Source organism: Vidua macroura, chromosome 21 (assembly GCF_024509145.1).
Source record: "Vidua macroura isolate BioBank_ID:100142 chromosome 21, ASM2450914v1, whole genome shotgun sequence".
Lineage (NCBI taxonomy): Eukaryota > Metazoa > Chordata > Aves > Passeriformes > Viduidae > Vidua > Vidua macroura.
The window spans coordinates 10,001-35,865 of record NC_071591.1 but is presented as its reverse complement, the minus strand read 5'-3'; the positions used below and the strand labels follow the sequence as shown (position 1 = coordinate 35,865).

Here is a 25,865-nt window from a genome sequence, read left to right as displayed (position 1 = left end):
AGACCCAAGCTGCCCCCACTTCAAACCTGTGCTGCCCTGACAGTTGGAAGGGAACCCCTACAAACTGACATAAAGAACCTGGGCTGGCCACTTTTCTTTCCCAGGAAAAAGGCTGATTTTTGCCTCCAGGGGCCTGTGACCCTCAGTGGCCAGCTACATCCAAAAATTCCGAACGATCGAGGATGTGTCGCAGACCCAAGCTGCCCCCACCTCAAACCTGTGCTGCCCTGACAGTCCCAAGGGAACCCTACAAACTGACATTAAGAACCTGGGCTGGCCACGTTTCTTTCCCAGGGAAAAGGCTGATCTTTTTCTCCAGGGGTCTGTGGCCCTCAGTGGCTGGGCACCTCCAAAAATCCAAACGATCGAGGATGTGTCGCAGACCCAAGCTGCCCCCACCTCAAACCTGTGCTGCCCTGACAGTCCCAAGGGACCCCTACAAACTGACATTAAGAACCTGGGCTGGCCACTTTTCTTTCGCAGGAAAAAGTCTGATCTTTGTCTCCAGGGGCCTGTGGCCCTGTGTCCCCAGACACCTCCAAAATTCCGAACGATCGAGGATGTGTCGCAGACCCAAGCTGCCCCCACCTCAAACCTGCGCTGCCCTGACAGTCCCAAGGGAACCCTACAAACTGACATTAAGAACCTGGGCTGGCCACTTTTCTTTCCCAGGGAAAAGAGTCAGTCCTTGTCTCCAGGGGCCTATGGCCCTGTGTCCCCAGACACCTCCAAAATTCCGAACGATCGTGGATGTGTTGCAGACCCAAGCTGCCCCCACCTCAAACCTGTGCTGCCCTGACAGTCCCAAGGGAACCCTACAAACTGACATTAAGAACCTGGGCTGACCACTTTTCTTTCCCAGGATAAAGGGCCGGTCCTTGTCTCCAGGGGCCTGTGGCCCTCAGTAGCCAGCTGCGTCCCAAAATCCGAACGGTCGAGGATGTGTCGCAGACCCAAGCTGCCCCCACCTCAAACCTGTGCTGCCCTGACAGTCCCAAGGGAACCCTACAAACTGACATTAAGAACCTGGGCTGACCACTTTTCTTTCCAAAGGAAAAAAGCTGATCTTTGTTTCCATGGGCCTGTGGCCCTGAGTGGCTCGCTACGTCCAAAAATTCCGAACGATCGAGGATGTGTTGCAGACCCAAGCTGCCCCCACCTCAAACCTGTGCTGCCCTGACAGTCCCAAGGGAACCCTATAAACTGACATTAAGAACCTGGGCTGACCCCTTTTCTTTCCAAAGGAAAAAAGCTGATCTTTGTTTCCATGGGCCTGTGGACCTCAGTGGCCAGCTACGTCCAAAAATTCCGAACGATCGAGGATGTGTCGCAGACCCAAGCTGCCCCCACCTCAAACCTGTGCTGCCCTGACAGTCCCAAGGGAACCCTACAAACTGACATTAAGAACCTGGGCTGGCCACTTTTCTTTCCCAGGGAAAAGGGTCGGTCCTTGTCTCCAGGGGCCTGTGGCCCTGTGTCCCCAGACACCTCCAAAATTCCGAACGATCGAGGATGTGTTGCAGACCCAAGCTGCCCCCACTTCAAACCTGTGCTGCCCTGACAGTCCCAAGGGAACCCTACAAACTGACATTAAGAACCTGGCCTGGCCACGTTTCTTTCCCAGGGAAAAGGCTGATCTTTGTCTCCAGGGGTCTGTGGCCCTCTGTGGCCAGCTACGTCCAAAAATCCGAACGATCGAGGATGTGTCGCAGACCCAAGCTGCCCCCACCTCAAACCTGTGCTGCCCTGACAGTCCCAAGGGAACCCTACAAACTGACATTAAGAACCTGGGCTGGCCACTTTTCTTTCCCAGGGAAAAGAGTCAGTCCTTGTCTCCAGGGTCCTGTGGCCCTGTGTCCCCAGACACCTCCAAAATTCCGAACGATCGTGGATGTGTTGCAGACCCAAGCTGCCCCCACCTCAAACCTGTGCTGCCCTGACAGTTCCAAGGGAACCCTACAAACTGACATTAAGAACCTGGGCTGACCCCTTTTCTTTCCAAAGGAAAAAAGCTGATCTTTGTTTCCATGGGCCTGTGGACCTCAGTGGCCAGCTACGTTCAAAAATTCCGAACGATCGAGGATGTGTCGCAGACCCAAGCTGCCCCCACCTCAAACCTGTGCTGCCCTGACAGTCCCAAGGGAACCCTATAAACTGACATTAAGAACCTGGGCTGGCCACTTTTCTTTCCCAGGGAAAAGGGTCAGTCCTTGTCTCCAGGGGCCTGTGGCCCTGTGTCCCCAGACACCTCCAAAATTCCGAACGATCGAGGATGTGTCACAGACCCAAGCTGCCCCCACCTCAAACCTGTGCTGCCCTGACAGTCCCAAGGGAACCCTACAAACTGACATTAAGAACCTGGCTGACCACTTTTCTGTCCAAAGGAAAAAAGCTGATCTTTGTCTCCAGGGGCCTGTGGCCCTCAGTGGCTGGCTACGTCCAAAAATCCAAACGATCGAGGATGTGTCGCAGACCCAAGCTGCCCCCACCTCAAACCTGTGCTGCCCTGACAGTCCCAAGGGAACCCTACAAACTGACATTAAGAACCTGGGCTGGCCACTTTTCTTTCCCAGCGAAAAAGGGTCAGTCCTTGTCTCCAGGGGCCTGTGGCCCTGTGTCCCCAGACACCTCCAAAATTCCGAACGATCGAGGATGTGTTGCAGACCCAAGCTGCCCCCACCTCAAACCTGTGCTGCCCTGACAGTCCCAAGGGACCCCTACAAACTGACATTAAGAACCTGGGCTGACCACTTTTCTTTTCCAGGAAAAAGGCTGATCTTTGTCTCCATGGGCCTGTGGCCCTCAGTGGCCGGCTACGTCCAAAAATCCGAACGATCGAGGATGTGTCGCAGACCCAAGCTGCCCCCACCTCAAACCTGTGCTGCCCTGACAGTCCCAAGGGAACCCTACAAACTGACATTAAGAACCTGGGCTGACCATTTTTCTTTCCCAGGAAAAAGGCTGATCTTTGTCTGGAGGGGCCTGTGGCTCTGACTGGCCAGACACCTCCAAAAATCCAAACGATCGAGGATGTGTCGCAGACCCAAGCTGCCCCCACCTCAAACCTGTGCTGCCCTGACAGTCCCAAGGGAACCCTACAAACTGACATTAAGAAACTGGGCGGACCACTTTTCTTTCCCAGGAAAAAGGGTGATCTTTGTCTCCAGGGGCCTGTGGCCCTCAGTGGCCAGCTACGTCCAAAAATCCGAACGATCGAGGATGTGTCGCAGACCCAAGCTGCCCCCACCTCAAACCTGTGCTGCCCTGACAGTCCCAAGGGAACCCTACAAACTGACATTAAGAACCTGGGCTGGCCACTTTTCATTCCCAGGGAAATGGGTCAGTCCTTGTCTCCAGGGGCCTGTGGCCCTGTGTCCCCAGACACCTCCAAAATTCCGAACGATCGAGGATGTGTTGCAGACCCAAGCTGCCCCCACCTCAAACCTGTGCTGCCCTGACAGTCCCAAGGGAACCCTACAAACTGCCATTAAGAACCTGGGCTGACCACTTTTCTTTCCCAGGAAAAAGGGCCGGTCCTTGTCTCCAGGGGCCTGTGGCTCTCAGTGGCCAGCTACGTCCAAAAATTCCGAACGATCGAGGATGTGTCGCAGACCCAAGCTGCCCCCACCTCAAACCTGTGCTGCCCTGACAGTCCCAAGGGAACCCTACAAACTGACATTAAGAACCTGGTCTGACCACTTTTCTTTCCCAGGGAAAAAGCTGATCTTTGTTTCCATGGGCCTGTGGCCCTCAGTGGCCAGCTACGTCCAAAAAGCCGAACGATCGAGGATGTGTCGCAGACCCAAGCTGCCCCCACCTCAAACCTGTGCTGCCCTGACAGTCCCAAGTGAACCCTACAAACTGACATTAAGAACCTGGGCTGGCCACTTTTCTTTCCCAGGGAAAAGTGTCGGTCCTTGTCTCCAGGGGCCTGTGGCCCTGTGTCCCCAGACACCTCCAAAATTCCGAACGATCGAGGATGTGTTGCAGACCCAAGCTGCCCCCACTTCAAACCTGTGCTGCCCTGACAGTTGGAAGGGAACCCCTACAAACTGACATAAAGAACCTGGGCTGGCCACTTTTCTTTCCCAGGAAAAAGGCTGATTTTTGCCTCCAGGGGCCTGTGACCCTCAGTGGCCAGCTACATCCAAAAATTCCGAACGATCGAGGATGTGTCGCAGACCCAAGCTGCCCCCACCTCAAACCTGTGCTGCCCTGACAGTCCCAAGGGAACCCTACAAACTGACATTAAGAACCTGGGCTGGCCACGTTTCTTTCCCAGGGAAAAGGCTGATCTTTTTCTCCAGGGGTCTGTGGCCCTCAGTGGCTGGGCACCTCCAAAAATCCAAACGATCGAGGATGTGTCGCAGACCCAAGCTGCCCCCACCTCAAACCTGTGCTGCCCTGACAGTCCCAAGGGACCCCTACAAACTGACATTAAGAACCTGGGCTGGCCACTTTTCTTTCGCAGGAAAAAGTCTGATCTTTGTCTCCAGGGGCCTGTGGCCCTGTGTCCCCAGACACCTCCAAAATTCCGAACGATCGAGGATGTGTCGCAGACCCAAGCTGCCCCCACCTCAAACCTGCGCTGCCCTGACAGTCCCAAGGGAACCCTACAAACTGACATTAAGAACCTGGGCTGGCCACTTTTCTTTCCCAGGGAAAAGAGTCAGTCCTTGTCTCCAGGGGCCTATGGCCCTGTGTCCCCAGACACCTCCAAAATTCCGAACGATCGAGGATGTGTCGCAGACCCAAGCTGCCCCCACCTCAAAACTGTGCTGCCCTGACAGCCCAAAGGGAACCCTACAAACTGACATTAAGAACCTGGGCTGACCACTTTTCTTTCCCAGGAAAAAGGCTGATCTTTGTCTCCAGGGGTCTGTGGCCCTCAGTGGCCAGCTACGTCCAAAAATTCCGAACGATCGAGGATGTGTCGCAGACCCAAGCTGCCCCCACCTCAAACCTGTGCTTCCCTGACAGTGCCAAGGGAACCCTACAAACTGACATTAAGAACCTGGGCTGACCCCTTTTCTTTCCAAAGGAAAAAAGCTGATCGTTGTTTCCATGGGCCTGTGGCCCTCAGTGGCCAGCTACGTTCAAAAATTCCGAACGATCGAGGATGTGTCGCAGACCCAAGCTGCCCCCACCTCAAACCTGTGCTGCCCTGACAGTCCCAAGGGAGCCCTACAAACTGACCTTAAGAACCTGGGCTGGCCACTTTTCTTTCCCAGGGAAAAGGCTGATCTTTGTCTGCAGGGGCCTTTGGCTCTGACTGGCCAGACACCTCCAAAAATCCGAACGATCGAGGATGTGTCGCAGACCCAAGCTGCCCCCACCTCAAACCTGTGCTGCCCTGACAGTCCCAAGGGAACCCTACAAACTGACATTAAGAACCTGGGCTGGCCACTTTTCTTTCCCAGGAAAAAGGCTGATCTTTGTCTACAGGGGCCTGTGGCCCTCAGTGGCCAGCTACGTCCAAAAATCCGAACGATCGAGGATGTGTCGCAGACCCAAGCTGCCCCCACCTCAAACCTGTGCTGCCCTGACAGTCCCAAGGGAACCCTACAAACTGACATTAAGAACCTGGGCTGGCCACTTTTCTTTCCCAGCGAAAAAGGGTCAGTCCTTGTCTCCAGGGGCCTGTGGCCCTGTGTCCCCAGACACCTCCAAAATTCCGAACGATCGAGGATGTGTTGCAGACCCAAGCTGCCCCCACCTCAAACCTGTGCTGCCCTGACAGTCCCAAGGGACCCCTACAAACTGACATTAAGAACCTGGGCTGACCACTTTTCTTTTCCAGGAAAAAGGCTGATCTTTGTCTCCATGGGCCTGTGGCCCTCAGTGGCCGGCTACGTCCAAAAATCCGAACGATCGAGGATGTGTCGCAGACCCAAGCTGCCCCCACCTCAAACCTGTGCTGCCCTGACAGTCCCAAGGGAACCCTACAAACTGACATTAAGAACCTGGGCTGACCATTTTTCTTTCCCAGGAAAAAGGCTGATCTTTGTCTGGAGGGGCCTGTGGCTCTGACTGGCCAGACACCTCCAAAAATCCAAACGATCGAGGATGTGTCGCAGACCCAAGCTGCCCCCACCTCAAACCTGTGCTGCCCTGACAGTCCCAAGGGAACCCTACAAACTGACATTAAGAAACTGGGCGGACCACTTTTCTTTCCCAGGAAAAAGGGTGATCTTTGTCTCCAGGGGCCTGTGGCCCTCAGTGGCCAGCTACGTCCAAAAATCCGAACGATCGAGGATGTGTCGCAGACCCAAGCTGCCCCCACCTCAAACCTGTGCTGCCCTGACAGTCCCAAGGGAACCCTACAAACTGACATTAAGAACCTGGGCTGGCCACTTTTCATTCCCAGGGAAATGGGTCAGTCCTTGTCTCCAGGGGCCTGTGGCCCTGTGTCCCCAGACACCTCCAAAATTCCGAACGATCGAGGATGTGTTGCAGACCCAAGCTGCCCCCACCTCAAACCTGTGCTGCCCTGACAGTCCCAAGGGAACCCTACAAACTGCCATTAAGAACCTGGGCTGACCACTTTTCTTTCCCAGGAAAAAGGGCCGGTCCTTGTCTCCAGGGGCCTGTGGCTCTCAGTGGCCAGCTACGTCCAAAAATTCCGAACGATCGAGGATGTGTCGCAGACCCAAGCTGCCCCCACCTCAAACCTGTGCTGCCCTGACAGTCCCAAGGGAACCCTACAAACTGACATTAAGAACCTGGTCTGACCACTTTTCTTTCCCAGGGAAAAAGCTGATCTTTGTTTCCATGGGCCTGTGGCCCTCAGTGGCCAGCTACGTCCAAAAAGCCGAACGATCGAGGATGTGTCGCAGACCCAAGCTGCCCCCACCTCAAACCTGTGCTGCCCTGACAGTCCCAAGTGAACCCTACAAACTGACATTAAGAACCTGGGCTGGCCACTTTTCTTTCCCAGGGAAAAGTGTCGGTCCTTGTCTCCAGGGGCCTGTGGCCCTGTGTCCCCAGACACCTCCAAAATTCCGAACGATCGAGGATGTGTTGCAGACCCAAGCTGCCCCCACTTCAAACCTGTGCTGCCCTGACAGTTGGAAGGGAACCCCTACAAACTGACATAAAGAACCTGGGCTGGCCACTTTTCTTTCCCAGGAAAAAGGCTGATTTTTGCCTCCAGGGGCCTGTGACCCTCAGTGGCCAGCTACATCCAAAAATTCCGAACGATCGAGGATGTGTCGCAGACCCAAGCTGCCCCCACCTCAAACCTGTGCTGCCCTGACAGTCCCAAGGGAACCCTACAAACTGACATTAAGAACCTGGGCTGGCCACGTTTCTTTCCCAGGGAAAAGGCTGATCTTTTTCTCCAGGGGTCTGTGGCCCTCAGTGGCTGGGCACCTCCAAAAATCCAAACGATCGAGGATGTGTCGCAGACCCAAGCTGCCCCCACCTCAAACCTGTGCTGCCCTGACAGTCCCAAGGGACCCCTACAAACTGACATTAAGAACCTGGGCTGGCCACTTTTCTTTCGCAGGAAAAAGTCTGATCTTTGTCTCCAGGGGCCTGTGGCCCTGTGTCCCCAGACACCTCCAAAATTCCGAACGATCGAGGATGTGTCGCAGACCCAAGCTGCCCCCACCTCAAACCTGCGCTGCCCTGACAGTCCCAAGGGAACCCTACAAACTGACATTAAGAACCTGGGCTGGCCACTTTTCTTTCCCAGGGAAAAGAGTCAGTCCTTGTCTCCAGGGGCCTATGGCCCTGTGTCCCCAGACACCTCCAAAATTCCGAACGATCGTGGATGTGTTGCAGACCCAAGCTGCCCCCACCTCAAACCTGTGCTGCCCTGACAGTCCCAAGGGAACCCTACAAACTGACATTAAGAACCTGGGCTGACCACTTTTCTTTCCCAGGATAAAGGGCCGGTCCTTGTCTCCAGGGGCCTGTGGCCCTCAGTAGCCAGCTGCGTCCCAAAATCCGAACGGTCGAGGATGTGTCGCAGACCCAAGCTGCCCCCACCTCAAACCTGTGCTGCCCTGACAGTCCCAAGGGAACCCTACAAACTGACATTAAGAACCTGGGCTGACCACTTTTCTTTCCAAAGGAAAAAAGCTGATCTTTGTTTCCATGGGCCTGTGGCCCTGAGTGGCTCGCTACGTCCAAAAATTCCGAACGATCGAGGATGTGTTGCAGACCCAAGCTGCCCCCACCTCAAACCTGTGCTGCCCTGACAGTCCCAAGGGAACCCTATAAACTGACATTAAGAACCTGGGCTGACCCCTTTTCTTTCCAAAGGAAAAAAGCTGATCTTTGTTTCCATGGGCCTGTGGACCTCAGTGGCCAGCTACGTCCAAAAATTCCGAACGATCGAGGATGTGTCGCAGACCCAAGCTGCCCCCACCTCAAACCTGTGCTGCCCTGACAGTCCCAAGGGAACCCTACAAACTGACATTAAGAACCTGGGCTGGCCACTTTTCTTTCCCAGGGAAAAGGGTCGGTCCTTGTCTCCAGGGGCCTGTGGCCCTGTGTCCCCAGACACCTCCAAAATTCCGAACGATCGAGGATGTGTTGCAGACCCAAGCTGCCCCCACTTCAAACCTGTGCTGCCCTGACAGTCCCAAGGGAACCCTACAAACTGACATTAAGAACCTGGCCTGGCCACGTTTCTTTCCCAGGGAAAAGGCTGATCTTTGTCTCCAGGGGTCTGTGGCCCTCTGTGGCCAGCTACGTCCAAAAATCCGAACGATCGAGGATGTGTCGCAGACCCAAGCTGCCCCCACCTCAAACCTGTGCTGCCCTGACAGTCCCAAGGGAACCCTACAAACTGACATTAAGAACCTGGGCTGGCCACTTTTCTTTCCCAGGGAAAAGAGTCAGTCCTTGTCTCCAGGGTCCTGTGGCCCTGTGTCCCCAGACACCTCCAAAATTCCGAACGATCGTGGATGTGTTGCAGACCCAAGCTGCCCCCACCTCAAACCTGTGCTGCCCTGACAGTTCCAAGGGAACCCTACAAACTGACATTAAGAACCTGGGCTGACCCCTTTTCTTTCCAAAGGAAAAAAGCTGATCTTTGTTTCCATGGGCCTGTGGACCTCAGTGGCCAGCTACGTTCAAAAATTCCGAACGATCGAGGATGTGTCGCAGACCCAAGCTGCCCCCACCTCAAACCTGTGCTGCCCTGACAGTCCCAAGGGAACCCTATAAACTGACATTAAGAACCTGGGCTGGCCACTTTTCTTTCCCAGGGAAAAGGGTCAGTCCTTGTCTCCAGGGGCCTGTGGCCCTGTGTCCCCAGACACCTCCAAAATTCCGAACGATCGAGGATGTGTCACAGACCCAAGCTGCCCCCACCTCAAACCTGTGCTGCCCTGACAGTCCCAAGGGAACCCTACAAACTGACATTAAGAACCTGGCTGACCACTTTTCTGTCCAAAGGAAAAAAGCTGATCTTTGTCTCCAGGGGCCTGTGGCCCTCAGTGGCTGGCTACGTCCAAAAATCCAAACGATCGAGGATGTGTCGCAGACCCTAGCTGCCCCCACCTCAAACCTGTGCTGCCCTGACAGTCCCAAGGGAACCCTACAAACTGACATCAGGAACCTGGGCTGGCTACTTTTCTTCCGCAGGAAAAAGGCTGATCTTTGTCTCCAGGGGCCTGTGGCCCTGAGTGGCTGGAGACCTCCAAAAATCCAAATGATCGAGGATGTGTCGCAGACCCAAGCTGCCCTCACCTCAAACCTCTGCTGCCCTGACAGTCCCAAGGGAACCCTACAAACTGACATTAAGAACCTGGGCTGGCCACTTTTCTTTCCCAGGGAAAAGGGCTGGTCTTTTTCTCCAGGGGCCTGTGGCCCTGAGGGCCCAGCCGCCTGCAAAAAATCCGAATAAACAAGGATGTGTTGCAGACCCAAGCTGCCCTACCTCACTTTTCACTGGTGGTGTGCTTCATTCCAAGGGCAGTAAGAGTTCTTGGTGTTGGCATCTGTGGTCTGTGAGAAATTGTTCACTGTCTGCAATTTTGGATGCAATTCCTGTTTGGCTAGGGGCACACAGAGAGGAAAGACTGTCAATTTTCTTGGCAAGGGAAGTCTGACACCCCGTTGTTTAAGGGTCAGACAAAGGGCTGTGTAGGGGAGGGAACTCCCCACAGGACCTTTCTTCACCTCATCCCCCACTCCAAAGTGTTGCATGCCCCCCATGTGACAAGCCGCTTTCAGAGGGTTACCTGGGCACACCTGCACAGGGAGCTGCTAGTCCAGAGGGCCTAACAGGGCTATTCCAAGCGTTCCTCCAGGAACTATGGTTGGAACATCCAGCAGGGACTGGGGAGCAGCCGGACCCACCTGGGCACAGAGCATCCCTTTGAGAAAATGCCAAGGGAAGAGCCCTCTTGCCAAGGGGCAGCACCTGAGCAGGCCAGGCAGCATGTGGGGTTCCAGGGGAGAGTTTTCAGCTTTCCCCTTTTATTGTGTCAGTCCCTCCCTAGAACCCCCAGACCTTCCACAGCACTCCCAGAAAAGAGAGGGGTTAGTAGGAGAAAAGGGGTTTAAATTGAGAGAAAAAGCTTCCTTTTCCATTAATTCTTGTGTTCAAATTGCAAGGGAATCCACTTCCCCTGCAATTTTAATGGTCTCAATTGAAAGAATCCCTGCCTTTTCTATGCTGTTAGGGGTGTTAATTGACAGGGATTCCCCAGTTTCCATTATTTTCCAGTTTAAGTAGAAGGGGAAAACCTTGACAATGTTCTTTATGTGTTTGAATTAAGGGTAACTGCATTTGAATTAAGGGTAACCCTTTGTGTTGTCCTAAGGCTTAAATTGAGGGGAAAGCCCAGCTGTCCCTCCTTCTTAAGGGTTTGGATTGAGGGGAAAATCCCTCTTTCTTCATCACTGGAGAGATTTAAAGTGAGGAAAACCCCTCTTTTCCCAATATTCTCGGGGATTAAATTAAAGGGCAGAAGACATTCATTTGCCATTGTATCAGTTTCAGTGGAGGTAACTACCCGATTTCCTCCTTTTAAAGGCTTCACTTGAAGGAGGCTCTGTCTTTTTCAGCATTTTAAGGGTTTAAAACTACCTTCCAGGGCACTTCTTTCTGCACCCTAGGATTAAATATCTCAGAGAAGGGCAAGCCTGGCATGTACTTAATCTTTATGCTGCCCAGGAGATTATTATTTTTCTTATTTTTATTTATAATGTAGATAGCCCTAAGTAGTAGTCCCAAGGAGACAGACTGTTCATATGATTAGTATTTTTCTCCACCCTACTTAGTCACATGTAGAGTACTACTTAGTAGTCACTGAGGAATAATTATATAAGTTAACAGCAAATTACCCAACTCATCTAGCTATGCTGCCTAAAAACAAAGGCAGCATATTTATTGCTTTTTTATTTTCAAATAAGCAAAGTTTATTTCTTACCAGCTTTCTGTCCGTTTGTTCCAAGTAGTTGTAGCAAAAAAGAAAGTGCTGTTATTTCTCTGGAGAGTTTTCTTCTGTATCAAGCCCTTTACTCCCCTTGAATTCAAGTCAGAGGAGCCAAACAGCTACAGCTGCTCTGAGGGCTTTTATACCTGGTGGGATTTGCCCCTCTCCTTTCCCAGGCATTGTGGGAATGAGAGGCGGGCCCAATCAGGGGTATATTAACCCCAGCCTTGACCAGGGGGCTTCATTCCCTCTCTGGAATCTGCTGGGGTAAGAGCTCTCCTCTCATTTTGGTGATGAGGCTCTTTCAGCTTATCTCAGGTTGTTTTCAGCAGGTGCTTTTGGGCATCTAAAGCAACAGAGGCTTTGAAGAGACTGTGAAGAAAACAACATTGAATACAGGGAGTATTTAAGTTCATGATTTGGGTTTGTGCATTCAGGGGTGGTAAGGTGTTTTTGTAATTTTTGATTTTGTTTTGTTGGTTTTTTTTATTTTTTTTTAGAAGGAATTGCAGGAACTTCCTGCAATTCCAGGTTGTGTCAAGTACAACATTTTTTCAGCAGATTCATCATGTCAGAAAAGGTATCTGTCCTGTGTCAAAGATGATGTTTGAGATTGAGGCTTCAGATGAGTTGAGGATTGTGACTAGGAGAGGGAGAGTGAGCAGGGTGCCCGGTTAGGAGTTATTGTGGGGGGTTTTGAAGGCAGCAGAGTGAGAAATGGTGTCTATTTGAGGACCCCCCCGCAAGGCTTTTCCCAAGCATAGCAGAGGCATTCATGTGTCGTACTGCACACAAGCTCATCCACTGCACTCACAGAAATGCCATGTAACTTTGCCTCTCTCTAACCCAGGTGCCACTCATAATAACAGCCATAGCCTTGGACTCAGGATGAAGCTGGAGACTTGAGGACCCAGACACACTCAGAAGAGGATAAGTAGATGACTTGCTGGGATTTGGCCCATGTAACACTAAACTCATGCATTGATTTTGCTGTTCTTCATTGTAGCTAAGAGGCTAACAGGCGATCACACAGCCCTCCGAGGTAGACTCATTTCAGGTCCAACCTGGATTCACATCACCGATCACCCAAAAGATAAGTCGGGGCCACAGCCTGGAGATGGGAGTAGTGGATTGGAAATTCCTGGGATAGATTTGAAAACTAGCAGAGGATAAGGGGATAACTTCTAAGGGGCCTCTTAGGACAGCTAAAGGGAGAAGCTCTACTTTTGATTGCAGCTGTAGGGTGTGCAGTGCAGAACAGTTCCGGTCCGTGTTGTGGTGTACCGTGTTATCTGGTGTGTCTTTGGGGTCCCTTGGATCAGATATCCCTGCCTTTTCCCCTCAAGGGCCTTAACACAAGCATCAGCCATCATCTCTGGGTTCTCGAACGCTCGCACTTCTCGGCACGATGCCGATATCATTCGTTCTTTTACCGGCGGGCTCGGCCGTCTCTCTCAGTCGCATCTCCAAAGCATTGAGTCGGAGGTCTTTTGAGACCTCCTTCGCGGCTGTATCACCGTCCATCCTTTCCAGCCACGAGCTGTAACATCCTGGGGCTTACAAGATTGTATGGATATGGAAAGTATTCTAAACGTAGCATTGTCTCACAGCCATCCTGATCATTGTGACCAACAGTTCTTTTAACAGGTCACTCTGTTCCAGTCTTCTCCAGGAGCTCTTCTGCTCCTTAGAGCCTCCTCCATCCACCGCCGCCAAAGCATCGGTCATCTCTTTTGGCATCCTCTCACTCCTTGCCATTATTCTTCTTGCCAGGAACTTATCATCCTTGTGTCACGCCGTTTGTATCATAACGTGTCATTTGTGTTTAGCGTCCCCTCGTTTGTCCTGTCCTGTGTCACGGGTGTCTGCACATATTTGTCCCAGAGCTGTTCTGCCCTGCTGCATAGCCTGGTGTAATAGGATAAGTCCTGGGGACTTGAAATTTGCAGTGCAGGGTGTAGTTGGACTCTAGATGGTATTCCTAGATTGACATAAGATGTTTTCAGCTGTTAAGTTATCTTGCAACCATTTGACTTTTGTCCTAACTCTCTTTCAGATGCAGGTGGATTAAATCTGTGGCAGAGCCCCCCAGTCCCTGGAGAGGGGGTTCCCCTGAGCAGGTCAGTCACCATTTGTCTCTGCAGTGGAAGTGTAAATGGTGACTGTGTGTTACAGTACTCTTTTCTGTCTTTATTTTTAGGCAATAAATCTGGATCTCTGCAGTCAAGGTGAGCAGTGACCGGTTGCAGAAACAGTTGTTCTCACTCAGGTCTCAATTTCTGGTGCAACTCTAAAGCCTCCGTTCTCGTTTGTGTGCTTTAGGCAATCCACTCGGAGTATGCCAAGCCCCCGTCACCAACCAGCCGAAGGATCGGGTTTCCTGTGCTCGTGAGTCCTCTGGAAGTATTTCAGGACCGTGATGAAGCCTTGAAATTTTGTATTTCAAAGTCCCATCCGGGTAGCCTTTGGCAACGGCCGAGGAGTTGCGGTGAGTCGCCGAGGTAGGGAGGGGGAGCCAGGGTCCACTTAGGTTTCAGCAATGCCGAGTCACTTTGTCTCTTCTTAACCCAGGCATACTCTGCAATGACGGCGTCAGCCTCTGAGCACGGCCAAAGCATGCGGCCCAAGGAGCCGGGCATTCTGAGGAGAACGGCGAGTAGCAGAATTGCTGGGTTTTGTCCATTGTACAGCTAAGATCACGCAGTGATGTCTGGTGTTCTCAATTGTAGTTGAGCAAGGGACTACAGCCTGGTGATTGTAAGAAAATTCCCAGCAGGCGAGGCGGCCTCCATTCGCACGCGACGTGGATTCTCGTCCCCGGACGTCCGAGAGATAAGTCGAGGGCTACGACCTTGAGAGGGGATGAAAGGGAGGCGCTGGGAGGGCTTTTTGAATCAGCTTTGGTGGCAGGGATGTGCAAGAAGTATCCACTTAGGCCACCTAAAGGGAAAGTGTCTCTTTTGATCTCAGCGCTGAGGTGCGCAGGGCAGAGCAGTTCCGGTGTGTGTTGTGTCACTTGTCTATTGTGCATTCTGTGTGTTTGGGTATTTCATGTCACGTGTCTTTTTTACCTTAGCCCTTTGAGGGCCCTATCGGAAAGCCCGGCCTCATTTTTGGCATCGGCGATCTCTGCATTCCTTGGACGGGCACCAGTGCAATAGGACTCTTGATTCTGGAGGTCAGACAGGCATCTGAATTGCATCTCTCTTTAGAAGCATCCAGTCAGATGTCTTTTAAGGTCTTGCTCTGAGCTGTGTCAACAGCCACACACCGCAATGATCCCTTATAGCCGATTAGGACCGATAAGAATGCAAAGCTAGCTAGAACCTTCGGACCGTAAGATTGTTGGACATTCATCTTTGCGGTTCTCTTAAGAAATCATTCTGTTAGCATCTTGTTCCTGCAGGGTTCTCTGAGCCTCATCGGCTCCGAGCCATCAGTCTCACCTAGGTCATCTCGTTCCGCATTCTCCCGGCGCTCACCGGCATTCTTCTCACCGAGAGCTCTCTCTCCCTGTCGCGTCCCCTCGTTTGTCGTGTCCTGTCCTGTGTCACGGGTGTCTGCACATATTTGTCCCGGAGCTGCTCTGTCCTGCTGCATAGCCTGTAACGGGACAAGTCCCAGGAGTTGAAATTTCCAATGCAGGGTGCAGTTGGGCTCTAGATTGTATTTATAGATTGACATGTTTGGTGCTATTAAGTTATCCTGCAGCCATTTGACATTACTCCTACCTTTCTTTCAGATGCAGGTGGATTAAATCTGTGGCAGAGCCCCCAATCCCGGATCAAGGGCTTTTCCCGGAGAAGGTCAGTCACTGTTTGTGTTTGCAGGGGAAGCATACATAGTGACTATGTTACAGCACTGTTCTTTGTCTATTATTAGGAAGTCCAGGCAGATAGCTGCAGCCAAGGCCAAGTGTGCCAGGTGAGCAGTGGACAGAAGCAGTTGTTCTCACACAGGTCTCAATTTCTGGTGCACCTCTAACCATCCGTTCTCATTTGCGTGCTTTAGGCCATCCACTCGGCGTACGCTAAGCCCATGTCATCAGGTGGCGGACGGACCGGGTTTCCTGCACTCGTGAGCCCTCCGGAAGTATGACGGGACCCCGTGATGAAGCCCACACATCTTGTATTTCAAGGTCCCGTCTGGGTAGCTCACGGGAACGGCCGAGGAGCTGCGGTGAGTCGGGGAGGTAGGGAGGAGGAGCGGGGGTCCACTCCAGTTTCAGCCGTGCCCAGTCACCTTGTCTCCACTTAACCTAGGCGTACCTCGTGACGGCAGCGTCGGCCTCGGAGCACGGCCGAAGCGTGCGGCCCGAACGCCAGGGCCCTCTTAGGAGAAGGTGAGTAGCAGAATTGTCAGGTTTTGGCCCATGTGCTGTTAAGATTGTGCACTGATGTTTCCTTTTCTTTGTCTCGGCAGACAAAGAGATAAGAGCCTGGTGACAGCTGGAACTTCCCAGACGGGGAGGTGGCCTTCTTTTGCACTCGACAGGGATTTGCACGCCCAGAAGTGTGCAAGATAAGTCGAGGGCTATGACCCACTGAGGGGAGGGAAGCGGGGTGCTGGCTTGAGACTGCCTGGAAGGGATTTTGGAGTCTGCTTTGGAGATGGGGATGTCTAAGAAGCGTCTCCTTAGGCCACCTAAAGGGAGAGTGTCTCTTTTGATCTCAGTGCTGAGGTGCGCAGGGCAGAGCAGTTCCGGTGTGGGTCGTGTCACTTGTCTCTTGTGCATTCTGTGTTGTTTGGGTCTGTCACGTCACTTGTCTTTTTTTACCTTAGCTGTCTGAGGGTCATCTTGGCATCTGTGATCTTTGCGTTCCTCGGCCCGGCCCCAACGCCACAGGCCTTTTGACTCGGGAGTCCCGACAGGCATCGCAGTGGTATCTGTCTTTAGAAGCATCCGGTCGGATGTCTTTTAAGGTCTCGTTCTGAGCGGTAGCGACAGCCGCACACCCCAACGATCCATTATAGCGGCTTAGGACTTGTGAGAACGCCAAGCTAGGTAGCTCATTCTTACCATAGGCTTTTCAGGCATCCGCTTGTGCAGTTCTCGGAAGACATAGTTTTCTTAGCATCTTCTTCCTGCAGGGTTCTTTGAGCCTCATCGGCTCCGAGCCATCCGTCTCACCTAGGTCATCTCGTTCCGCAATCTCTCTGTCCTCACGGGCATTTTTCTCGCCAAGAGATTTTTCTCCTCGTGGCGTCCCCTCGTTTGTCATGTCCTGTCCTGTGTCACGGGTGTCTGCACATATTTGTCCCGGAGCTGCTCTGTCCTGCTGCATAGCCTGGTGTAATTGCACAAGTCCTGGAGACCTGCAATTTGGAATGGGGGATGTAGTTGTATTCTAGATGGTATTCCTAGATTCACACAGGATGCTTGGACCTGTTAAGTTATCCTACAGTTGTTTGAATTTTCTCCTAACTTTCTTTCAGATGCAGACATTTAAGATCTGTGGCAGAGCGCCCCTCCTGGGTCAGGGGGTTTTCCCTGAGAAGGTCAGTCGCTGTTTGTATTTGCAGGGGAAGCATAAATGGTGACTATGTTACAGCACTGTTCTTTGTCTATTATTAGGAAGTCCAGGCAGATAGCTGCAGCCAAGGCCAAGTGTGCCAGGTGAGCAGTGGACAGAAGCAGTTGTTCTCACACAGGTCTCAATTTCTGGTGCACCTCTAACCATCCGTTCTCATTTGCGTGCTTTAGGCCATCCACTCGGCGTACGCTAAGCCCATGTCATCAGGTGGCGGACGGACCGGGTTTCCTGCACTCGTGAGCCCTCCGGAAGTATGACGGGACCCCGTGATGAAGCCCACACATCTTGTATTTCAAGGTCCCGTCTGGGTAGCTCACGGGAACGGCCGAGGAGCTGCGGTGAGTCGGGGAGGTAGGGAGGAGGAGCGGGGGTCCACTCCAGTTTCAGCCGTGCCCAGTCACCTTGTCTCCACTTAACCTAGGCGTACCTCGTGACGGCAGCGTCGGCCTCGGAGCACGGCCGAAGCGTGCGGCCCGAACGCCAGGGCCCTCTTAGGAGAAGGTGAGTAGCAGAATTGTCAGGTTTTGGCCCATGTGCTGTTAAGATTGTGCACTGATGTTTCCTTTTCTTTGTCTCGGCAGACGAAGAGATAAGAGCCTGGTGACAGCTGGAACTTCCCAGACGGGGAGGTGGCCTTCTTTTGCACTCGACAGGGATTTGCACGCCCAGAAGTGTGCAAGATAAGTCGAGGGCTATGACCCACTGAGGGGAGGGAAGCGGGGTGCTGGCTTGAGACTGCCTGGAAGGGATTTTGGAGTCTGCTTTGGAGATGGGGATGTCTAAGAAGCGTCTCCTTAGGCCACCTAAAGGGAGAGTGTCTCTTTTGATCTCAGTGCTGAGGTGCGCAGGGCAGAGCAGTTCCGGTGTGGGTCGTGTCACTTGTCTCTTGTGCATTCTGTGTTGTTTGGGTCTGTCACGTCACTTGTCTTTTTTTACCTTAGCTGTCTGAGGGTCATCTTGGCATCTGTGATCTTTGCGTTCCTCGGCCCGGCCCCAATGCCACAGGCCTTTTGACTCGGGAGTCCCGACAGGCATCGCAGTGGTATCTGTCTTTAGAAGCATCCGGTCGGATGTCTTTTAAGGTCTCGTTCTGAGCGGTAGCGACAGCCGCACACCCCAACGATCCATTATAGCGGCTTAGGACTTGTGAGAACGCCAAGCTAGGTAGCTCATTCTTACCATAGGCTTTTCAGGCATCCGCTTGTGCAGTTCTCGGAAGACATAGTTTTCTTAGCATCTTCTTCCTGCAGGGTTCTTTGAGCCTCATCGGCTCCGAGCCATCCGTCTCACCTAGGTCATCTCGTTCCGCAATCTCTCTGTCCTCACGGGCATTTTTCTCGCCAAGAGATTTTTCTCCTCGTGGCGTCCCCTCGTTTGTCATGTCCTGTCCTGTGTCACGGGTGTCTGCACATATTTGTCCCGGAGCTGCTCTGTCCTGCTGCATAGCCTGGTGTAATTGCACAAGTCCTGGAGACCTGCAATTTGGAATGGGGGATGTAGTTGTATTCTAGACGGTATTCCTAGATTCACACAGGATGCTTGGACCTGTTAAGTTATCCTACAGTTGTTTGAATTTTCTCCTAACTTTCTTTCAGATGCAGACATTTAAGATCTGTGGCAGAGCGCCCCTCCTGGGTCAGGGGGTTTTCCCTGAGAAGGTCAGTCACTGTTTGTGTTTGCAGGGGAAGCATACATAGTGACTATGTTACAGCACTGTTCTTTGTCTATTATTAGGAAGTCCAGGCAGATAGCTGCAGCCAAGGCCAAGTGTGCCAGGTGAGCAGTGGACAGAAGCAGTTGTTCTCACACAGGTCTCAATTTCTGGTGCACCTCTAACCATCCGTTCTCATTTGCGTGCTTTAGGCCATCCACTCGGCGTACGCTAAGCCCATGTCATCAGGTGGCGGACGGACCGGGTTTCCTGCACTCGTGAGCCCTCCGGAAGTATGACGGGACCCCGTGATGAAGCCCACACATCTTGTATTTCAAGGTCCCGTCTGGGTAGCTCACGGGAACGGCCGAGGAGCTGCGGTGAGTCGGGGAGGTAGGGAGGAGGAGCGGGGGTCCACTCCAGTTTCAGCCGTGCCCAGTCACCTTGTCTCCACTTAACCTAGGCGTACCTCGTGACGGCAGCGTCGGCCTCGGAGCACGGCCGAAGCGTGCGGCCCGAACGCCAGGGCCCTCTTAGGAGAAGGTGAGTAGCAGAATTGTCAGGTTTTGGCCCATGTGCTGTTAAGATTGTGCACTGATGTTTCCTTTTCTTTGTCTCGGCAGACGAAGAGATAAGAGCCTGGTGACAGCTGGAACTTCCCAGACGGGGAGGTGGCCTTCTTTTGCACTCGACAGGGATTTGCACGCCCAGAAGTGTGCAAGATAAGTCGAGGGCTATGACCCACTGAGGGGAGGGAAGCGGGGTGCTGGCTTGAGACTGCCTGGAAGGGATTTTGGAGTCTGCTTTGGAGATGAGGATGTCTAAGAAGCGTCTCCTTAGGCCACCTAAAGGGAAAGTGTCTCTTTTGATCTCAGTGCTGAGGTGCGCAGGGCAGAGCAGTTCCGGTGTGGGTCGTGTCACTTGTCTCTTGTGCATTCTGTGTTGTTTGGGTCTGTCACGTCACTTGTCTTTTTTTACCTTAGCTGTCTGAGGGTCATCTTGGCATCTGTGATCTTTGCGTTCCTCGGCCCGGCCCCAACGCCACAGGCCTTTTGACTCGGGAGTCCCGACAGGCATCGCAGTGGTATCTGTCTTTAGAAGCATCCGGTCGGATGTCTTTTAAGGTCTCGTTCTGAGCGGTAGCGACAGCCGCACACCCCAACGATCCATTATAGCGGCTTAGGACTTGTGAGAACGCCAAGCTAGGTAGCTCATTCTTACCATAGGCTTTTCAGGCATCCGCTTGTGCAGTTCTCGGAAGACATAGTTTTCTTAGCATCTTCTTCCTGCAGGGTTCTTTGAGCCTCATCGGCTCCGAGCCATCCGTCTCACCTAGGTCATCTCGTTCCGCAATCTCTCTGTCCTCACGGGCATTTTTCTCGCCAAGAGATTTTTCTCCTCGTGGCGTCCCCTCGTTTGTCATGTCCTGTCCTGTGTCACGGGTGTCTGCACATATTTGTCCCGGAGCTGCTCTGTCCTGCTGCATAGCCTGGTGTAATTGCACAAGTCCTGGAGACCTGCAATTTGGAATGGGGGATGTAGTTGTATTCTAGACGGTATTCCTAGATTCACACAGGATGCTTGGACCTGTTAAGTTATCCTACAGTTGTTTGAATTTTCTCCTAACTTTCTTTCAGATGCAGACATTTAAGATCTGTGGCAGAGCGCCCCTCCTGGGTCAGGGGGTTTTCCCTGAGAAGGTCAGTCGCTGTTTGTATTTGCAGGGGAAGCATAAATGGTGACTATGTTACAGCACTGTTCTTTGTCTATTATTAGGAAGTCCAGGCAGATAGCTGCAGCCAAGGCCAAGTGTGCCAGGTGAGCAGTGGACAGAAGCAGTTGTTCTCACACAGGTCTCAGTTTCTGTTAAAAGTCTAAGCATCCCCTTTTTTTTTTTTTTTTTTTTTTTTTTTATTTTAGGCAGTCCTCTTGCGATATGTCTCTGATCCCAGATGTCTGAGGCCAGGTGGGTGCAAGCTTAAGGTGTAGGTGGGCGTACTTGTCGGGTCAGGGTGGTGGTCTTTTCTCAGTATCTCAGTGTGGTTTTTTTTGCTTTGTTTCTTTGCAGGTGTCATTGCTGCCCTAGGCGTGTGAAGGAACAGAGTCAAGCGGGTGAGTCGGCATTTAGGCAGGGTGACTCATAGGTGACCGTTATGCGGCAGCACGCTAAGCCTGTACCTTTTCCTTTTGTAGGTATCCTCCTGGCAGCCTGTTGAGTCGCATCAAGATTTCAGGTGAGCCGGGGCAGCGGGTGCGTCAGAGTTCCGGGGATTCCTCTTTTGCAGGGCACCAGTTGCATTTTCTGTTTTGTCTTAGGTACCGTGAGGAGGCGCATAGCTGAAGTTTGGAACGGCAGCACCGAAGCGGATGTAGAGAACATGTCGCCGTCCACGTCCGGCTGACAATGGATTTTGTCCGGTCGTCTTGCAAAAGCTAAGTGTCGGGGCCAGTAGGTGGGAGAAGGGGAAAAACCTTTACTATCACAAGAGACAATTAGATGTTAGCTTAGAGGAGAGGCCCATAGTGGGACGGGCCCCTCGGAAGCAGAGGGAGAGGGTTTCTCCTCAGCCTCACCAGTCTTCGCCAGGCAGGGCAGTTCCGATCCATCTTTGCGTCCTCGCGAGGTTTGCGTCGGCGGCCTTCTTCGACTCTCGATGTCGTCGTGGATCTTTTCACCCGAGGAGCCCGCCTTCACGTCCGGAGCTCTAGCCACGGTCACGCCGTAGTCATCGCTTTCTCGTCTAGGCCTACTGAGCTTCTTAGGCTTCCTCTTAAGTCCTTTGGCACTAACATCTTGAAAGGAGTTAAATTTTATCATCACATGCTATTGCCCTAGGGCTTTCTTTCCTTTGGCATCATCGGCCTATGACTCATCTTGGACTAGCAATCTTGGGTCCATAAGGTGGAACTGCCAGGCAGTTTCCACTCGTGTCTGTGTTATGTCGTCCGTGTCCGTGTTATGTCGTCCGTGTCCGTGTTATGTCGTCCGTGTCTGTGTTATGTCGTCTATGTCCATTGATTTCTGCGTCATAGGCCTTTGTTACATCTCGAGGCTTTATCGGCATTGTTCTCTGCCGTATCGGCCATATTTTACTCGTGTACCTTCCTGGATATCACTTATTCCGGCATCGTTACATTTTTACTTTTTGAGACGGGAAGAAGTACAGGAGACGTTCTCATCCATCTTCCTTCTCACCTTTGGTAGCGCCTTCTCTTCCCGTGCCATTCTCTTGGACTTCTAGAGGGAGCATATTAGACCCTCATCACCTGACCGCAGTAGTTCCGTAGCTTGCGCCTTCTCAAAGGCTATAGGGCTCAACAATTAATCTTCCGGAGAGTTACGTCAAGTCCTCACTTATATTGTATCTATGTCGGCTTATATTGTACGTGCTTAGGTTGTACCTACCTATGTTGGCTTATACTGTATGTGCTTATATTGTATGTACTTATGTCGTATGTACCTATGTCGGTTTATATTGTATGCACTTATATTGTATGTACCTACGTTGGCTTATATTGTGCATATATTGTATGTACCTACCTTGGCTTATGTTGTACACGCCTCTGTCGCGCCACTTACGATCGGAGCTGCCCTGCCCAGGCACGTAGTCACGGTTAGGTAGAGCAGTTATAAAACTTTACAGTTCATCTGTCTTCTATGGGGGTTTTGGGTACAAAATTTATGGGCCCGGAGCGGGAACAGCTCCTAGCCGTCAGATAGTCACTCGTCGACCGCCTCCCGTCGTCTCTGTCGTCTCGCAGGTCCCCGGATCCCTACACGTTATCCCGGAATCTACCGCCGGACATCGAAGAGCCGCGGTCAGAAGACGCGTCGAAGCGTCAACGTAGCGTTTCAAGTAAGGGTCGCGGTCAGCGTGTAAGCGGAAGAGCGTGCGAGAGAGCGTGATTGTCCGTGTCTGTCTGTGAGAGCTTGTGTCCGCAGGTGTGAGTGTGTGTTGACCGGTTCTAACCTTGTGCGTATGGCCTTTGCCTTTCAGGTTTTTCAGCTCATTTTTAAATTTAGAATAAAAAATCCCCAGCCGGGGGTTTTTTTTTTTTCCCCCCGGCTGGGTTTTTTTTTTCCTCGGTCCCGGCCGGTCCGCGAGGCGACGTTCATCGCCAAAGTTGGGAGGCGGACCGTCCCGGGACCGGGGTTTTCGTCAGGCAGGAGGATTTTTTCGGAGGCTCCCGGGAACCACGTTCCCGAGGAGCGTCGTGCAGGCGTGTCGACGGCCGGGGGTTAGGGGAGCGGTTGAGACGAGAGCGAGGGTGGGTTTGTGGGTAAGCTGAAGGAGGGCTCCGTGTGCGTGTGTTTGTGTGCGTGTCGACCGGTTCTAACCTTGTGCGTATGGCCTTTGCCTTTCAGGTTTTTCAGCTCATTTTTAAATTTAGAATAAAAAATCCCCAGCCGGGGGGTTTTTTTTTTTTCCCCCCGGCTGGGTTTTTTTTTCCTCGGTCCTGGCCGGTCCGCGAGGCGACGTTCATCGCCAAAGTTGGGAGGCGGACCGTCCCGGGACCGGGGTTTTCGTCAGGCAGGAGGATTTTTTCGGAGGCTCCCGGGAACCACGTTCCCGAGGAGCGTCGTGCAGGCGTGTCGACGGCCGGGGGTTAGGGGAGCGGTTGAGACGAGAGCGAGGGTGGGTTTGTGGGTAAGCTGAAGGAGGGCTCCGTGCGTGTGTGTTTGTGTGTGTGTGCGTGTGGACCGGTTCTAACCTTGTGCGTATGGCCTTTGCCTTTCAGGTTTTTCAGCTCATTTTTAAATTTAGAATAAAAAATCCCCAGCCGGGGGGTTTTTTTTTTTTCCCCCCGGCTGGGTTTTTTTTTTCCTCGGTCCCGGCCGGTCCGCGAGGCGACGTTCATCGCCAAAGTTGGGAGGCGGACCGTCCCGGGACCGGGGTTTTCGTCAGGCAGGAGGATTTTTTCGGAGGCTCCCGGGAACCACGTTCCCGAGGAGCGTCGTGCAGGCGTGTCGACGGCCGGGGGTTAGGGGAGCGGTTGAGACGAGAGCGAGGGTGGGTTTGTGGGTAAGCTGAAGGAGGGCTCCGTGCGTGTGTGTTTGCGTGTGTGTGCGTGTGGACCGGTTCTAACCTTGTGCGTATGGCCTTTGCCTTTCAGGTTTTTCAGCTCATTTTTAAATTTAGAATAAAAAATCCCCAGCCGGGGGGTTTTTTTTTTTTCCCCCCGGCTGGGTTTTTTTTTCCTCGGTCCCGGTCGGTCCGCGAGGCGAAGTTCATCGCCAAAGTTCGGAGGCGGACCGTCCCGGGACCGGGGTTTTCGTCAGGCAGGAGGATTTTTTCGGAGGCTCCCGGGAACCACGTTCCCGAGGAACAACGATTGCCGGGGCTTAACGGAGCGGTTGCAACAAGAGCGACGGTGAGTTTGCGTGCAACGTGAAGGAGGCGGTCACGGTGGATGACTGTTGGTTTCTGTGTGCTATTTTTGTTTTGGTCTTTCCTCTAACAATCAAACAAAATGTAATGTAAATAGAAAAAAGGTTATATTGTGTTAATATGCGTTAGGTTTCTATCGCCCCGTATCGTTCCGTGTTTGCATTTGGCGCCGCATTTCCACATACGGCTCAGTACGTAAGCGGGATTTCTACCGGTCAGCGTACGGATTGTATCTACGCTCCCATTTGTATACATCGTTTCCATGTGTTTTGCTGGAGTGTAAATAAAAGAATTCATTCAATAAAGTTGAATCAACCCTAATAATGATGCCCCCCGCTCCCTCCCCCTCCCCCTTTGGCTCCTGTGTTTTTTTGGTGTGGTTTAGTCATTTTTTTTTCCCCACTGTATTTCTTCCTTTGCTTCTTCTCTTAGTTTTCTTTGTCTCGTCATTTCTGTCCATCCCTAACTTTGTTTCTGTTTCTCACTGTTTCTAAGTGTCTCTCTCTGCTTCTCTATTTCCCTGTATGTCTTTTCTTCTGTTTGTCTATTTCAGTATTTCTAACTATTTATTTTTCTCTCTAGTTGATGCTTTTACTCTTTATTTCTTTTTCTCTCCAGCTTCTCTTCTTTTTTTTCTCTATTCTTTTGTCCTCTTTCTCACTCTCACCCTCTTTCTTTTTCACTGTAACCCTTCTCATTTTTTACTCTCTGCCATTCTTTTCCTATTTCTTTTCCTCTCTCTTTCTCTCTTTCTCTCCTCTCTTTCTCTCTCTCCTAACTCTCTTTCTCTCCTAAGTCTTTCTCTCTTTCTCTCCTAACTCTCTCTTTCTCTCTTTCTCTCCTCTCTCTTTCTCTCTTTCTCTCCTAACTCTTTCTCTCTTTCTCTCCTAACTCTCTCTTTCTCTCCTAACTCTCTTTCTCTCTTTCTCCCTTTCTCTCCTAACTCTCTCTTTCTCTCCTAACTCTCTCTTTCTCTCCTAACTCTCTCTTTCTCTCCTAACTTTCTTTCTCTCTCTCCTAACTTTCTTTCTCTCTCTCCTAACTCTCTTTCTCTCCTAACTCTCTCTTTCTCTCTTTCTCGCCTAACTCTCTCTTTCTCTCTTTCTCTCCTAACTCTTTCTCTCTTTCTCTCTTTCTCTCCTAACTCTCTCTTTCTCTCTTAACTCTCTTTCTCTCTTAACTCTCTTTCTCTCTTTCTCTCCTAACTCTCTCTCTTTCTCTTTCTTTCCATCTTTTCATTTCTAACTTTGTTTCCCTTTCTAGCTTTCAAAAAGCAGCAGTAGAAACTTTCAGGCTCCCTGGGAGTAAAATAAAAAACAAACTTTAAATAATTATTAAAAAAAATTTACTCCCCGGGAGCCTGAAATTTTCTACTGCTGCACCGGACATATAGTTTTTCTTCTTTTTTATATATACACCTATAGGACCCCTAATTACTGCTCCACCTGGCACACTACAATACCCACTACCCACACAGGCGCCGCCATCTTGCTCCACATCACGTGGCCGCGCGGGCGCCGCCATCTTGCTCCGCGTCACATGACCCTATGGGCGCCGCCATCTTGCTCCCCATGACGTGACCACACGGGCGCCGCCATCTTGCTACGCATCACATGACCCTATGGGCGCCGCCATCTTGCTCCCTGTCACGTGACCGCGCGGGCGCCGCCATCTTGCTCCGCGTCACGTGACCACCCGGGCGCCGCCATCTTGTAGGGCTAAGGAGCTGCATTTAGCATTGCATATTAGGGTTAGGGTTGCAGTGTACAGTTGCACTGTACAGTTACAGTTGCAGTGTAGGGTTGCAGTGTAGGTGTACGGTTGCAGTGTAGGTGTACGGTTGCGGTGTAGCTGTAGCATTGCGGTGTAGGTGTAGGGTTGCAGTGTAGCTGTA

The 25,865-nt window shown here is 52.0% G+C and overlaps 2 long non-coding RNA genes across 2 annotated transcripts in view; both read left to right on the top strand.

Annotated features, from left to right (window-relative positions):
• Window positions 1-23,610, top strand: part of LOC128817866 (uncharacterized) — an 88,553-nt gene extending 64,943 nt beyond the window's left edge. Inside the window, exons 2-3 of the long non-coding RNA XR_008440319.1 lie at window positions 22,525-23,270; window positions 23,546-23,610. This is a non-coding gene — a long non-coding RNA (uncharacterized LOC128817866). The remainder of the gene's footprint in view (window positions 1-22,524; window positions 23,271-23,545) is intronic.
• LOC128817701 (uncharacterized) lies at window positions 20,529-20,923 on the top strand. Its single transcript, XR_008440261.1, has 4 exons — window positions 20,529-20,547; window positions 20,650-20,693; window positions 20,775-20,815; window positions 20,898-20,923. It is a non-coding gene; the product is annotated as an uncharacterized LOC128817701 (long non-coding RNA).
• Window positions 23,611-25,865: the final 2,255 nt, after the last annotated feature.